Below are 12,437 nucleotides of genomic sequence, written 5' to 3'. Positions count from 1 at the left end.
GTTCCCCCTCAGCACATCTAGCCATAGTATGTGAGACTCATTGTCTGCTGGGGTGAATTGATTTAATTGTAGCTTCATGTTGAAATATTCCTGTCAGGATGGCAGTAGAGGGTTGAACCAAGTGGTCAAGTGGGGGAATGTATGTGCCATCTGAATAACTGGTCTATCTGTGCAGATTTCCAGGTATACAGAAAAAAAAACCAGAAACAAATCAGTTAATCAGCCACCTGAAGAAAATTCCATATGAAACCAGTAATGCTTTGAAAGTAGTTAGAAGACAGGTGGGTTAAAGGCAAGGTGTTCTGCTTTATTAATTGAAAGAAGCTTTCAGGTTTTCAGAATTTAGTTCTCAGTGAAAATACCTACATTTATTGTGCTATCATCAGCAGTGTCATGGCATTGTTTTCAATGCTTTTTAATTTTAGTAAGGTGTATACTCTTTGAAATTATTTGGGAGCTTCCCCATCCACTGTAGAGCACAATTGCTCTTCATTTTTCTTAAACACCATAGAATGAGTATCCTTTGTGTTTTTATTACTGTATTCCCATACTTTAACCTATTCATCTATACATGAATACCTTGTTTTCTGGAACTTAAGTGTGGGCAGAAATAGTAAAGTTGTTAACAGCTCTTGATGAAAATAAAGGAGGGCTACAGGAAACCTGGTGAGAGACTCTTTGTTAGGCAGTGTAGTGACAGGAAGAAGGAGAATGGCTTTAAACTAAGGGAATGGATTTAGATTACATGTGGGGAAGAAATTCTTCAGTGTGAGGGTGGTGAGGCAGGGGAACAGGCTGCCCAGAGAAGCTGTGGTTCCCCATCCCTGGAGGTGCTGAAGGCCAGGTTGGATGGGCCCTGAGCAGCCTGAGCTCATGGGTGGCAGCCCTGCCCACGGCATGGGGTTGGGCTGGATGGTCTTGAAGATCCCTTCCAACACAAACCAATCTGTTATTCTCATACATCTACTAAAGTTACCTTGGCTTCTTGTTAAATTTTAATAATCTAATTTATGACTGGATAAACTATAAAGCTAAACAGTTCATACTGGTCAAGCCATTACTTCAAGGTTTTGTTATGTAGTAACTTGAAAATGATTGAAATAAAAGCTTAATTAGCTCCCTTAGAGCACTAGGTATGTTATGAGGTAGCTAGTCATTATTAAAAAGCTATGTGAAGTTATTGAACTTAAAGCTTCATTAAAAATTTGTGACAGGAGCTTATGAATCAAGGAATCTTAAGTCCATATAGGTTGGCTTTGGAGCAGAGAACAAAGGTAACTGCTGTAAGTTTAAAAAGAGTAAGTGATATGAAGGGGTATAGAATTCTAAGTGTGTTTGAAGTCCTGCAGAGTCATTTTAGAGGCTGCATTGCAATAACATTGGATTTCAGTTGGCTATCAATTTTATTTCCCATGCAAGGGAAAAATGTCAAACTATCTTCAAATGATTTAGAGCAATCATTTTTTTTTTTAAGAGCACTTGATGTTACTCAGTCTTACTTGGTGAGCAGTCAAACCTGGAAAAGTCTGTGCAGAATATTTCTTAATAAGTAGTCGAAGTTTGGGAACTGTGTCAGTGGTTAACATTGTAGTGGCTAACTGGTGAAAGTTCTTCTGGCATAAGCCTCTTATATAAATAAAATACTGGTATTTTTGAAGACAAAAAAACAAACAAACAAAAAAAAAACCCAAACAAACAACCAAACACCTCTGCATCTGAAGGTGTTGATGATTAAGGGCTTCGTCATGCTTGGAGTAATTGCTTTAATTAGCTATTAAACAGGCTTCGGGGTCAATGTGAGAACAGGTTTCTCTCTTTCATTTGATTTAGTAGGAGAAGTTAATGATTTTGTTTTTATTATCTTTACTCTCTTATTTAGAATTATTTACTTAGCACATGGAAGGCAACAGATATTTGCTATTATAAAATCAATTTCATGCCTGACTAGGCTATCTCTTCCACCTTTGTCATTACTGTTGGTGCTTGGGGTGTTATCTTGGGCTTATTTGTGTTTATACAACTAGATGGCAGTGGGCCTTCCCAATAATTATTTGGGGATTTTGGACCCTGCATCAATAAACAAAACATGTTCAAAATAAAAGATTTCAAGTGTGCTTGTACACTACTGTCACAGTCTTTCCTTCTTTAAAAATATAACTATTTATTTTTGTATATCATTAAACATATGAACCACATAAATACTAAAAAAAACCCTTTCCCTTTAAATAGAAGAAAATAGCTCAATAAGAAAAGAAAAAGATATGTTGAAACTCCTTTTTTTATTCAAGTAAATAACATTTCAAAGTATATTTCAGCAAAGTAGGATTTGACAATGTATAAACCTCAGTCTTATTTCTGCATGCAGTCAGAATTACAAGTTAACACCTCTTCTCTGAGATCTCTCATTTCTCATTCCTTTCAGGACTTTCACAGGAACTGAGATGCTGAGTCTGTCCAAATGGAGTGGAGTGTTTTATAATTTTTCACGGCTGTTTTTCTTATGCTCTGTGCAGATGATCAAAGCTGTTAAAATGGACCTGATGGAAAATACTGCTTCTTGCAGTCTATTGAAATAAAGCTCTAAAAAAGGGGTGTTAGTTTTGAGCCTTATATTGAGCATCTCAGAATAGTAGAAATTTGAAAATCAGAAAAATGAAGGTTGAATCTGAATTAAATTGATTTTTGCAACGGAGAAATCAATAGCTCTTTGAGAAGTTTGTTTCCTACCTATTGGTTAATCTTGGCTGAAGTCTTAGTTACTTGGCTATAAATAAATGAACATATTTCTTGATTTTTAGCCTCCTATGAGATTACTGACTCCTTATGCATAAAGCAAGTCTAAGTGACCTGTAGACATTCATAATTTGAAAAGGAGTCTTCTGGAGTATTAGTCGTTAAAACCCAATACCTGTGTTGCAATGAAATGACTCTTTGAGAAGTTATTCCTTTCCACATCATATTCACATGTTTTTACATGTAATTCAGAGGACAAAACAGTTCATTTCCTAGGAACTGTTGATGTGTGTTCAGGATATTTTTCTTAAGAGCCTTGGTGGTCGTGCAGCTTCCCCTTTCTGTCATTACAGGTGCACTTTTAAGAAGCACATGTCGGAGTTAGAAACCCTGGTTTCTACTCTTATTAGTAGTGAGAAGTAATTAAGTTTCTGGCTTTTATTCAGTGATTAGTTATTTTGACAGTGAAATGGCAATGGAGATTCTATGCTATTGATTTTTTTTTCCTTTTACTTAAGACAATGACTTGAATTATAAGATGTAATTTCACCCTAGCTGAGCAATAGCAGCTAATGTCTGTATTTCCACACCAGTCAGCTGTTCAGGAGTAGGACTGAAATAGCAGCACAGCTCCACTGTCAGCTCCTCATTATCTGGGATGAGGACTGGAAGACAAGAAAAAAGTTTGGAAAAATCCAGGTAATTTTCTCATGTAATATGTCACAGCATTCAGCTAGTACTGTTATTAAATTGTGGCTGCATACCACTGAAAGTGGTTTCTGCAGAAGAAAGCTGTCTCTGTTGTGCAGTTTAGTGTCTTGGATTGCTGAAAGTACAGCCCCCTTGTCTTTCTCCCAGAGTGGGACCTGTACACTGGTAATGGATGGCTTTGCTGCTGTAGAGCAGCGGTCTCCAAAGTTGAGAGCACACACCCAGGAGTACTGCTCTCATCTTAGTTGAGCTTTTGCACTTACATGGGGTGATGCTGCTCTTTGTCAGACTAGCATAGCTTTTTTAATTTACAACCTTAGCCCTGTGCATCAGCAGAGTCCCTCAGCAGCTGAGGGGCAGGTCAGCAACCTAACTTCCAGTTTTCTCCTGTCTTTGGTGAAAGCTGTCAGATGGCGGAGAAATAACTCCTTCTTTCTGGTCAATCTTCTATTGACTTGATTTATGAGTATCTCATACATGGATGAGATTTTGCTTCAGCATTTTGCTGCACTTCAATGGCATTAACACAGTGGGTGCGTGTCCAGGGGCGAGACCCTAGGGGGTTTTATGCCAGAGTCATTTTCCATAATATCATGCTAAAATGTGAACCCTGCTTGTTTATAGGTTGCTTGTATGGTAGTGGTGAGCAGTGCTTTTCTTTAGTATGCGTGTTTCTGCCCTTACAGTATGTCATACTTCAGGTTCCCTCAGGGAAAAGATGTAGTTTGTAAGTCTTTAAGAAAGCAGTTACTGTTGAAGACTTAAATGCTGGAATTGATTGCTACTTGATGGCACATCTAGTGTAGGCTGTTAATCTGGGCACAAAGTCATCCCAGATGGACTTCTCTAGACCTCCTGGTGGAACCTGTGACGCCTAAATGTGAAGATAGATTGACTAGATTGATAGTAGCTATCTGCTCATTGTTTATTGACACACTAAATGTAACAGAAGAATACCTTCCTATCATCCTTTTCTTTAAGATTTCACTAACTCATGTGTTTACTGAAATCAGAAGCACAACATCTTTTGACCTTGTGAACAAGGTTGCATTGTTAGAATCTTTATTTAAAGAGATATCTTGTTTTATTAAATAAAGTTAAATATAATTAAGTGATCATTTTTTAAGGGGTTGTAGAATCTTTAATAAGATTAATGGTATTTTGATGTGCTGGGCTAATTTAACCTGTGCTGGGGCTTTTTCATTGGGAAACTAAGTATCACATATCAAGTACTCAGGAAATTTAGTGGTGGATTGCATATTTGGTGAATTGGCAAAAAAGCAGAATTTTGCATGCAGTCAGTTTAATGCTTGATTTGAACTGTTGTGAAGTATGCAAAGTTGAGAGTCAGAACTAAATGATCTTTAAGGTCCCTTTTAAACCCAAGCCATTCTTTAATTCTATACCTTGCACTGTGTAGTACCTGGTAAGAGCTCTTTGCTTTTGTCTAACGCTTTGTGCTACTACTCTAAACTGTGGCTATTTCTTCTTGCCAAAAGTTAAGATGTATATAATGCCAGTTTCCTTTTGGGCAGTTCAATACTTCATCTTCCATCTGAACTATGTATGTGGTAGAACTTCTCTGAAAATTTTAAAAGAGTGCTGCTCGCATGTAATATTAGATTGAAACAAGCAAACCAAAAAACAACAGAATTAAGCACAGAAGTTACTTTATAAGATCGTGTATTTGAGGAGAATCAGGTCAGTAAAACCTGGTATCAGGCAAAACCTTTTCCCTATGACTTATTTTTTCTGACTGAAGAGTTCCTACCTAGACATTCTGTGTAAAACTATACCTCTCTTCCTTTCAATATATTTTTTTCTTTACTTTTCACACAGTTACTGTGCTATCTTAGCTGTTCTTAGGAAGAAGTTAAAGCTAGTAGGTTTGTGGGATTTGCTTTGCCCATAGAATTGAAGTTTTTAAAAAAATCAAGTAAAAGTAGAGGGTGATGATTTAAGTGGCAGGTAGTCCTTGTGCACAATTGAGAATTAAATTGGTTTTAGTACCTCAGTAAAATCTTCATGTGAAGAAACTACTCCAAATTGAGAACATTAATCAATATTGCAAGAGTATTGAAAGTCTTGTTCATTTTTCACAGAATCATAGAATTGCTCAGGTTGGAAAAGACCTTAAAGATCATCGATTCCAACCGCAACCTAACAGATGTATTAAGTGAATTTGGCTGGTGATGGCGGTGACTTAATCCAAAAGCTTACTGGTTTTGTTTTTAGTTGATCCCACTTTTTAGACAGTGTAAGTAAATTCCATGTATATCTTTATCGTGTATAACTTATACTCTTACTTAAAGCAGGCTATAAGTGAATGATTACAAAATGAAAACAATGCATATGCAGTGCACATGGACTGAAGCTAAATTATTCTATGATTCTATAAAGAATGTTGAGGAACTGGCACAGGCTGCCCAGGGAAGCGCTGGAGTCACTATTACTGGAGGTGTTCAAGAAATGTGTAGATGTGGAACTGAGGGATGTGGTTGGTATCCATATTGTGGTGATGGGTTGGTAGTTGGACTAGATGATCATAATGGTCCTTTCCAATCTGAATGATTTTATGATTCTAAATACAGAAATCTTTGTGAGAAGTTGATTAATGTGAATAACAGCTGTATCTGACTAATTTTGTGACAAATACCACATTAGTGAGATGTGCTCAGGTGAGAAGCTGCGTTTCTATATGCACAGGTTTTGATGTCAGGGATTCCTATTTTGTTAAAGCATCTACTTGGGTATTCTCTGAACTACTGGTTGAACATCATAGTGATGTGAGCTACCTGATGAAAAGTGCACCCTAAATTGTGGGTCAGGATTCATTAAACTGAACAACTTAGGTATTCCTTCAAACTAATTTTTCCATACTGAAAACTCATTTTTGAAGCTGAAGCTACAGAGATGAAAAAGACACAATGAACTGCACCTGTCACTTGCTATACATGGACAAAGCTAGGTTATGTGTTTTCATCAGTAGTTCCCTATTCTGATACACTAAACAAACTGTTTTTTCTTTAAAGTTGTTTGAGTGTTGTTTGTTTTTTATGTGAGTAACATGGGGTAGGTGGCTAATACAAAGCGTATGTAACATTGTGTGTGTTAACAAGGTCTAACACCATGGAAATGGTGTGTGTCAGCAGAACTTTCAACCAAATTGCATTAGTACCTATGTGAAGTACTTGACATGAAACTGAAGGCATCTTCTAAAAGCTTACTGAAATTACAGTGACAGAAATACTCTCATACAGGCTATTTTTCAGAGGCCTGTTAAAAGCTCTTGTGTTAACTCCGGCTCAGTGCATATGTGACTTCTCTCTTTTTGTGCTTGACAACCACCACTGTATCAGTATATACACAAGCATTCTCAACTGTTTACATACATACATACATATCTATCTATCTATCTATATAGATATCTATATAGCTATATATATCTATATCTGTAGATATAGATACATGCAGATATCTATCTACATCTATCTATGTATTATATATATATATATATCAGTGCACACCCAACTGCAGACTTGCCTCCCTTTGAATAGAGGAAGGCATCTCTTGAGGCTGTGCCTGGAGCATCAATTGCAAGTTTAGCTGGTGCATATGTTTTCTAACATTACCAGCTGGCTAGCATCCTTGCTGAGAATCTTAGATCTCAGTCTTTAAGAGGCATCCCCTGACATTTTGAACAGTCCTAAACCACAGCAGACGTATGTATGTTACACCCTGTTTTGTGGCATGCTTCAGCTTGTGGTTGTCAGTGCTGCAAGTATTAGATGTCCTCGGGCAATCAAGGGCTTGTGCTCCAACCAATTTGTAATCTTCCATTGCACCAGCATCACCTTTAAAGGCTTAATGTTCATTTTGACAATGTTCACAGCCTCGGAGACATAATTCATACCTTGCTGCGTGGACGTATGTGGGAGTGGTAGCTGTGAAGATGAAGAAGTTATCTCAGCATCGTAGGTATTCTGTTAGAAAGTGCTGTGGCCTTATGGTCTGGTGATGTAAGCTTCAAAATGCTGATAAGTTCTGTCATTCCTGTCAGATGTCACAGTGCTTGCTTAGAAATTAAAGACATCCACCATTTCAGAGGATAGGTTAGGTTCCTTCTCTTTCAGGTCAAATCAAAGGGTAAGGTGATCCCTCAGCTAGTAATAGGTAAATGGTAGATGCAGTTGCATCTTTTTGTCCAACATGTGCTGTACCACTGGCAGCAGATGAAAGAACAATCAGGTGTGATGTACTGGGTTCCATCCTGGGACTTCAATGCTTCACAAAGTTTCTTTTTCTTTAGTCTGCCTTCAAAATACCAAAAGGCTCTAAGTCTACTAAAGCTGCGTTGTGACGGAGTTTCTTGGGCTGATTTTATAAGCAGGAAAATGTAATCTCCAGGAGTGGGTATATATGATGCTATCTAGCCAGAAGTGATGGTGGAGCCCTCAAGGTACCTATTCGAAGGTGGTAGGAATTTGTTTGAATTCTGACCTCCCTAAGCATACTCATTAAAAGAAACACACACAGAGTGTTGTCACTGTTGCACTGTTGAATATGATTACTTTCCGTATCTGTTTCTGCAGATTAGTTTACAAAGGCTTTCTCAGATTTCATCTTACCTGGTAGCCTCTTCCTGATGTCCCATATGCAGGATCCCACAAGGCAGCAACCTCTCTAGAGAGATTATGTGGGTGACAAATGTGTGCTTCAGTGTACCGCAGTGCGGAGTCCCCAGAAATGATTCTATGATTTAGAACTGGTTCCCAAGAAAAACCTGTATTGATTGCCACTAAGAGATAAATCTGAACTCCTTACGATTTTTCTCTCATTTTATTATTATGTCCATTTTCCATTTATTTGGTTAACTTGTTATGTTGGGATGTGAACCAGTTTATCTCCCTTTTGGTAACATTCCTCCCACCTCAAGGGAGACTTCGAATATTGTGTTTGTGGAACACGTTCCCTATGTATTTGATGGGAAAAAGAAGTAATATAAATGACTGTTTTGTTTTTTTTCTTACAGTAAGGTTTAATAAGAATCAAGTCTTTATTGTTTTTGCACAAAAATAATTCATACATGAAAGTGTTGCCTGTGCATCAGACAGCTTACCAACATACACTGATAAATGAAATTTAAAGCTGGGGTAGGAGGATATAATGAGATAAACTGCAAACAAAATAATTTGTTCACATTGTCAGGGATGTGTAATGCTATCCTATCTTGCTTCCCTCTGCTCCCCTCTCTGCTTTTGTGCCTTTAGCTACTATTACTGTATCGGACTTTCATTTATCTGACTTACTTTCTTAATGTAGAATATATGAGGATTTTGAAGTATTTCTTTCTCTGGTATTGTATCTGTCCTGAATACATTACAAACCTGAGAAGTTTCACATACATTACAACTTCAGGTCTACTACCAGCCTTGGAAATTAAGGCCAAGAAATGTAATTAAAATACTGCTTTGCAGGTAAGGAACTGAGATTAGTTCTTTTGATACCCTCTGAAGGTGATCACAAATCTATGTGCAATCTATGTAATAGAAGCTTATTATAAAGGCTTATGTGAAAAGTACAGATTTTCATGGAAATCTGGGATGATATAAATAATCACAAGTAGGTCTGTCTTATGAATTATTCATATATGAAAGCCAAGTTTTCTTTGTCTCTTTGTGGAGCACAGATCTTTTTTTAACTTATTCTGAATGTGGTGTTACTGGAAGATTACATCAAAATAAGAACTTGCATAGTCCAAGTTTAGTCCAAGTTTCTGAAGATGGTCCTTACCCCAGTGCTTTTTACTTGAAATGTACGAATGAAATATACAAACAGATGTATTAACTGAAAGTCCATTTGATTGTCTCCTGTTGGCAATGCGATAGCAGGAGTGAACATATTGGAATATAATGCCTAGAATGCTCTCTATGGTGTGGTCAGTTTTGTTTTCTACAGTTCGGAAGAGTTTTTGTCCAAAAAATGCATCCAGTTGGTTTCGGAACAGACCCTCTGAGGCTCACTGCAGGTGCCTGAGCAAGGAAATTCACAGGATAATGAACAGTACGGAGTGTTTTCTATTTGAGAACCTGCCACATATTAGCTTCATTTAATGTTCCCTGGTGCTTAAGTTGGAAAATGCACTGAACTTCCAAATGCACTGTCCTGAGCAGAAGAGTACAAGAGTATTAATTCCTCAAACTAATCTGTTTCATGGATTTGAAGGTGCTTGCTTGTCCTGGTTTTATCAGTATTCCATATCATGACATCATGCAGCACGCTGTTGGGTGCTGGAGCACAGTGCACCATGGAGCTGCACTTCCTAGTCTTCTGCTTCTAGCAGCCTCATGTGAGTTCCTGCTCTCCAAGAGGAAGGTACACTGAGTCGGACAGACAAACTACAGTTCCCAGGAACCTCCATTACTCCCTGTGTGATCTCCGATTCTGGGTGATGGGAGTGAACTGGTCTCTTTGCTTCCAGTCAGCACACCTAGCAGCACAGTTGGAAAATCCGTCTCTCCCATTTGCTTGATTTATTACCTGTAGCTCCTTTTTATATCATTATCTTACATTCTTTTACCGTTTGTAGTAAATTAGTTATTTCTCCCTATCTTAATTGGGTCGTTTTTGTTTTTCTTTTCCCCAAAAAGGGGGTGGGAGGGTGCAAGGGGCCAGGAAGGCCTTCCCCCGCCTCCTTTCCCCCACTGTTAGGTGTGAAACTGTGACAATGCCATTCATTATTTTACAAATTACTGTTCTATTTTGGTTACCTCTGAAGAGTAAGAAGAGTAAGAGTATTGAAGAGTAAACGTGTATTAATTCCTCAGATTAATCTGTTTTGTGTATTTGAAGGTGCTTGCTTGCTGTCCTTTGTAACTGTCCCATTTACATCCTTTTTGTGATAAGAGGCATTAGAAGTGCACAGAGTATTGCAGATGTTGTTGCTTCATGAATTTATACCAGGTCATGATGTCCTTTGCTCCTACTGCTGAATAGTTAGATTATCTGTAGACAGCTGAGTACAGCGGGTTCATGGAGCAGATTCCCATGAAATACTACTGGGCAAAATTTTTCTGGTCTGTGTATCGCCTGTTCCTTTGGTTTTCTGTCTTTCATAAAGTTATCTATCTAAGCATGAACATTCCTTTTATGCTGTGGCAGCTTTGTGTCTTAAAGCGCTTTTTGTGAAGGACATTCAAAGATGTTTTTTTTGTTGTTTGTTTATACTGCCTGATTAGATTTTTAATTTGTGCTACTCGCATGTTGGATCTTATTTTAACATTTGTCAATCCTGATATTGCTTCCCCAAAGCTTTGTTGTCTCTTCCCTGATATATCCTGTTTATCTGTGTAGTCATTAATTGTTTTTCAGAGTAGCTTCCCTGGCTTTGTCTGGAACTGCTGCAAGGCTTATTGCTTTGTACTTAGCTAGATCTTCTCATGAAACATTTTCAATAGCTCGTGCCCCATTAGTCATATTAGTCTTTTAGTATGGAGAAAGCTTTATTTCAGAAGCTGTATTTTTAGAGTTTGTGTCTTTTCCAGATTGCTTCTCAGATCTTTTCTGGCATGATTTCTTGTCTTCTAGATTTATTTAGAATTGTATTTTAGAAGTAGAATTGTAATTTTATCCTGATAATTTCAGTAAGTCCATTTTCAAAGACATTTTCTTAGTTTACTTGTTTAGGATCAGATTTTCAGTCTAGAATACTTCAGGCTTCTGAAGGCCTCTTCTGACATGTTTGGTGTGTTCCTAATTTGGCTTGTTCCAGTCGTTATAGCAAATTGATTTAATGCCCACTGATTTAGCCAGGAGTTTAGATAACAAGCTCAAATGTAGATACTCTCTTTTGCATGCTGCCACGCTTAAGCAGGGTTCAGCTTCTGTGATCTGTCACCTCTTTACCAGGCTGCCCACCATGCATCTACTCTGGTATCACGATGTAGTTGTCTATATAATGCCCTAGCCTTTTTCTTCCTCACAGCTTTCTCCTGTTGCTGTCCATAGAGGAATGCACACTTTGTTCAAGAAGTCTTCTGCTGGTGGGGGAGGACTCTATGGGACTCCTCACTCCAGACCCTACTCTTTTTAGTACTTAGAAGACTGCTGTTCGGTAGCATTGAGTTAGACTGAACCAAATTCTCAGTTTTTTACTAGCAATTGTTTCCAAATTTCCTGTATGTCCAGTATCCTCCCACCACAAAATGGCAGGGCACTATAAATTTTGCTGTAGATTTTCTGTATTTATTTAGCTATTTGATAAGGAGAAAGATACTTAATCCCAATGTGGATACATTAACATCGGTATAAAATGTGAAAAGTATGTTTAACATGAGTCTAATTAAAGTTATGCAGCTTGCATCCCTAGAGATGATTTCTAAAGTGATTTTGCTAATAGCACATAAGCAGTGGAGTGATGAGTCTTCAGTGAAATTCTAAAGGTCACTGAAGAAAAAGAATCATTAATAGCAAGACTGATAAAGCTCAATTGCTTTTGGATTTATGTCATAGAATCATAGAATGTGTTGGGTTGGAAGGGAGCCTATAGGTCATCCAGTTCTAACTCCCCTGACCCTCCAACTCCCAGTGACACTGCCCCCTGGACCAGGCTGCCCAGGGGCCCATCCAGCCTGGCCTTGAATGCCTCCAGGGATGGAGCATCCACAGCTTCTCCGAGCAACTTGTGCCAGTGCCTCACTGCCATCTGAGTAAAGAATTTCCTTCTGACATGTAATGTAAATCTCCCCTCTTTTAGTTTAAAACCATTCTCCTTTGTCCTATCACTATCTGCCTGCTTAAAAAGTTGGTTCCCTCCTGTTTATAAGCTCCCTTTAAATACTGGAAGGCCACAATGAGGTTTCCTCAAAGCCTCCTCTGCTCCAGAATGAGCAAGCCCAAGTCTCTCAATCTTTTTTTCACAGGGGAATTGCTCCAGCCCTCTGATCATCCTCCTGGCCCTCTTCTGGACCTGTTCCGTCAGCTTCATGTCTTTC

General features: G+C 38.2%; 1 protein-coding gene across 1 annotated transcript in view; it reads left to right on the top strand.

The window, feature by feature from the left end:
• HS6ST3 (heparan sulfate 6-O-sulfotransferase 3) overlaps positions 1 to 12,437 on the top strand; it is a 282,173-nt gene that overhangs the window by 51,000 nt on the left and 218,736 nt on the right. The window lies entirely within an intron of this gene.

The sequence above is a fragment of the Gallus gallus genome, chromosome 1, assembly GCF_016699485.2.
Source record: "Gallus gallus isolate bGalGal1 chromosome 1, bGalGal1.mat.broiler.GRCg7b, whole genome shotgun sequence".
Taxonomy (NCBI): Eukaryota; Metazoa; Chordata; class Aves; order Galliformes; family Phasianidae; genus Gallus; species Gallus gallus.
This window is presented reverse-complemented; position numbering and strand designations above follow the sequence as displayed.